The sequence below is a fragment of the Callionymus lyra genome, chromosome 4, assembly GCF_982586985.1.
Source record: "Callionymus lyra chromosome 4, fCalLyr1.hap1.1, whole genome shotgun sequence".
NCBI classification, from domain to species: Eukaryota; Metazoa; Chordata; class Actinopteri; order Syngnathiformes; family Callionymidae; genus Callionymus; species Callionymus lyra.
This window is the reverse complement of record NC_141821.1, coordinates 5,198,952-5,203,822: the sequence shown is the minus strand read 5'-3', so window position 1 is coordinate 5,203,822 and position 4,871 is coordinate 5,198,952.

Here is a 4,871-nt window from a genome sequence, read left to right as displayed (position 1 = left end):
TGTTTGTGTTATTTTTTTTGTTCACTGAAACTTCAGCGTCATAGTATTTGTAGTTGCACGCACCAGTGTGTAGATTTGTGTGTTTGTTCTTTGGTTTGGTTGTGCAGTGGTTGTGTTTGTTTTAGTGTTGTTTATCATTTCAGTTTTTTTGTTTTGTATAGAAACGTGTGTGTCCGTGTGTAGTTTTAAATGGAGCATATGTTGCTTTAGTAGGTTTTGGTTTGTGTTTTTTGTTGTAGGTTTGTAGATTTGTGTGTTTTTGTGTGCATATTATATATATTACTTGCACCAACCGGTATATGTTTTGGTTTGAAGTGTATTGTGCAATTATTGGGAGTGTGTTTTTGTGTGTGTTTCAGATAATACTTTAACTGTTTATAAGTGGGTTTTTTGTTTGTTTGTGTGTATTATGCAGCGGTTGTGTTTACGAATGTGTCTGAGTTGGTGTGTTTGTTGTGTGTTTTCGTTTCCACATTTATTTGAGTGATTGTTATATATTGTCGTTATATTGTGTGTGTGTATGAATTAGCGTTGTGTATAGTTTCAGTGTGTGTGTGTTCTGGTTTGTTTACATTTGTCTCCATGTGTAGTTAAGAATAGCGTGCATGTTGCTTTTTCTAGTAGGTTTTTGTGTGTGTGTGGATTTAAGATAATACTTGCACTTTTTATGTATAGTTAATGGTATCCGTGTGTGTGTTTTTTGTTTGAAATGTATTTTAGGTATTTATGGTTAAGAATGTGTCTGAGTTTGTGTGTTTAGTGTGTGTTTTTTTTCCTTCTTAATTTTGGATTTTATAGTTATCGTTTTGTGTGTGTGTGTGTGTGTTTGTTGCTTCTTTATGTGGTACAATGATTGCTCATGAATGAGTTTCTTAGTTTGTTTTTCCACATGTATTTCAGTAAATGTTGGTTTTGTGATGTAGTGTGTTGTGTGGTGTTGTGTAGTTAAAATGAAATAGTGGGGTGTGTGTTCTTTACTTCAACAGTGTTGTTGCGTGTGCATGCTCAGTGTTTTTGTTTTAGTGTCGTTTCATTGCTGATACTTGTGTTCTCTGGTCTGTTGTGTACTTTTGTGCGTTGATGTATGAAAGTGTGTGTCCATTTGTAGTTGTGCATTTTGTTTTTACATGTTTTAGTGTGTTTTCATGCATCTTTTTTGTTCTTGTGTGGAGTTGTCTTAGTGACATTACATTTTTGGTGCATGTTTTGTGTAGTTTTTTTGTGTGTGTTTTGTGTGCTTCTTGTTTTTTTATATGTGTCAGTGTCATGAATTGTGTGTCCTGAAGTCTTATGGTGTGTCGTGTGTGTCGTGTGTGTCGTGTGTGTCGTGTGTGTCGTGTGTGTCGTGTGTGTCGTGTGTGTCGTGTGTGTCGTGCGTGTGTGTGTGTGTGTGTGTGTGTGTGTGTGTGTGTGTGTGTGTGTGTGTGTGTGTGTGTGTGTGTGTGTGTGTGTGTGTGTGTGTGTGTGTGTGTGTGTGTGTGTGTGTGTGTGTGTGTGTGTGTGTGTGTGTGTGTGTGTGTGTGTGTTGAGGTGTGAGTCACATGACTGGTCTCCATCACGACATGAGGTCATTTCCTTTTGTGTGTTTGTCCGGACACACCTCCGTGACTTGTTGACGGCTCGACGGCTCGCCGGCTCTCGGGACCGAAGGTAACATCAGCAGCAGCGGCGGCGGTTAATGAGCACCGCTGGGCTCGGTGTTGAACCCACACACGCGCTGGAAACGTCAACATCAGCATCGACTTCATCATCTGTGGATCAACGACAGCAGGACACGACAAACTCTCCTGGAACAAGTCAACATATAATGTAGACTTAAAAAAAAACAGTAAAACTACAAATATCTACTGGCAGGACGTTATGAAGTTATGAAGAGTGTTTGTATTTATTTATCGGTAAAGATGAACGACGACAAAATATGACAAATAAAAAATGAGTCGCGTTCATAGAAACAAATACTTTCTTGAAAACATTTTACCCTTTTTTTTTTTTAATTTAAAAAAAGGCCAAGTTTCATTGACTTAGTAGATCAGAGCTAAATATTTTAAAGCAGAGAGTGACATCTAGTGGCCTTTTAAAGGTTAGACACTGTTTCATGACACAGTGGCTTCACTATGAAACTGTTTCATGACACAGTGGCTTCACTATGAAACGGTTTCATGACACAGTGGCTTCACTATGAAACTGTTTCATGACACAGTGGCTTCACTATGAAATTGTTTCATGACACAGTGATTTCACTATGAAACTGATTCATGACACAGTGACTTCACTATGGAACTGTTTCATGACACAGTGACTTCATTATGAAACTGTTTCATGACACAGTGACTTCACTATGAAACTGTTTCATGACACAGTGGCTTCACTATGAAACGGTTTCATGACACAGTGGCTTCACTATGAAACTGTTTCATGACACAGTGGCTTCACTATGAAATTGTTTCATGACACAGTGATTTCACTATGAAACTGATTCATGACACAGTGACTTCACTATGGAACTGTTTCATGACACAGTGACTTCATTATGAAACTGTTTCATGACACAGTGACTTCACTATGAAACTGTTTCATGACACAGTGGCTTCACTATGAAACTGTTTCATGACACAGTGGCTTCACTATGAAACTGTTTCATGACACAGTGGCTTCACTATGAAACTGTTTCATGACACAGTGGCTTCACTATAAAACTGTTTCATGACACAGTGGCTTCACTATGAAACTGTTTCATGACACAGTGGCTTCACTATGAAACTGTTTCATGACACAGTGGCTTCACTATGAAACTGTTTCATGACACAGTGGCTTCACTATGAAACTGTTTCATGACACAGTGGCTTCACTATGAAACTGTTTCATGACACAGTGGCTTCACTATGCAACTGTTTCATGACACAGTGGCTTCACTATGAAATTGTTTCATGACACAGTGATTTCACTATGAAACTGATTCATGACACAGTGACTTCACTATGGAACTGTTTCATGACACAGTGACTTCATTATGAAACTGTTTCATGACACAGTGACTTCACTATGAAACTGTTTCATGACACAGTGGCTTCACTATGAAACTGTTTCATGACACAGTGGCTTCACTATGAAACTGTTTCATGACACAGTGGCTTCACTATGAAACTGTTTCATGACACAGTGGCTTCACTATAAAACTGTTTCATGACACAGTGGCTTCACTATGAAACTGTTTCATGACACAGTGGCTTCACTATGAAACTGTTTCATGACACAGTGGCTTCACTATGAAACTGTTTCATGACACAGTGGCTTCACTATGAAACTGTTTCATGACACAGTGGCTTCACTATGAAACTGTTTCATGACATGCCGCTCGACATGTCTTGATCTCGACAGACGAGTTGCGAGTCCTTTGCTGTGTCTCAAATCGCATACTTGCGTACTCAAAGTTAGTATTTTTAGTGTATAAGTGCGTCTCAATTCTCAGTATGTGAAATGTAGTTCTCCATGCACACTAAATAGTCACTAAAACGCCCATAAAACTGAGTATGGATCGATGGACACTTTCTACACTAAACGACTCCATCTTAGTGACGTTGTAAACGGAAGTTACGTCTTCAGTGCTGATAGCAGCTTAAATATCTCACAAATATTTCGATTCTCATATTTTTCTTTATTACTTTTTCCAAACTTGCAAAACGTGCTGCCAGCAGGTGTCGCTAGCGTTCAAACAGCAGGTTGAAACATCATTAATAGTAGTAGAAGAAGAAGCTGTCGAGTCATTTCCTGTTAGTGCGTAGCAGCAGAGTTTGATTTGAGACATACTATTAGTTAGTATGTACACTATTCTGATGCATACTAACTTCTAGTGTACTAAGAGAAGTATGCGATTTGAGACACAGCACTTGCTGACGTCGTCCATTCACAGGCGACGTCCCCGAAGGTGTGTTTGTTTTCCTCACCTGTTGACAACGGCGGCAATAATCGCTCGTCTCTGAGGAATATTCAAGTTTGAAGATATATGTTTTTTTAAAAAGAACAAAATCCAGTAAAACTAATCCATCAATAATGTTAAGATTAAGATTTTTAACAACAATAATTTGAAGCTTCAAATGTTAAAATCAGTTTAAAATGTATTTATTTTGATTCATCTACACTTTAAGTTTTTTTACTGTGTTTTCTTTTCGTTTTACTACTTGAACATTCGTTTTCTTTTCAATCTCGTCTTTTATTTGAAGCTTCATGAAGCTTCACTTTCAGATTCCACTAGATGTCACTCTCTGGTCTAGGATCCTTAAACTACTATTTTATTGAAACATCCCATCTTTTTTAAACTGACGGCGCCCCCTAGTGACATCTAAAGATATGACACTGTTTCGTGAAGCTTCGTCGACACATCAGACGTGATTACATTTGTCTTTATGAAATTTAAACAATCTTTAAAATCTAATTTTCTTAATAAAGAGGCACAAAAGAAAATCATTTTAAAGAGTTTTTGGCTCATTTTGTATTTATTATGCTTTAAATGTATTTTTTTAGAAGCGATCACCAGCAGGTATTAAACTTCTCTATTTTAGTTCCTTTCTTTTCTCTACCCGTCCTTATTTCTTATTCCTCGTGAACCTTTATCGATAATTAACGTATTGATCCAACAAATACTGATCATTATTTCTCCAAACAACTATTTTTCCTTCATTAAAACGTGGAAAATCTCAGGAAGAAAATGAAACTGATCCAGAAATCTTTCATCTCTGTGACTAAAAACTAACAACTCGAAGAAAAATGACCAAAAAACAAACAAAGAAATCGTTAAAACATTAAATACTACATTTAAATCAAACATTAATCTCCGCACGAGTTGACCTTTGACCCCCTGGATATATTCAATG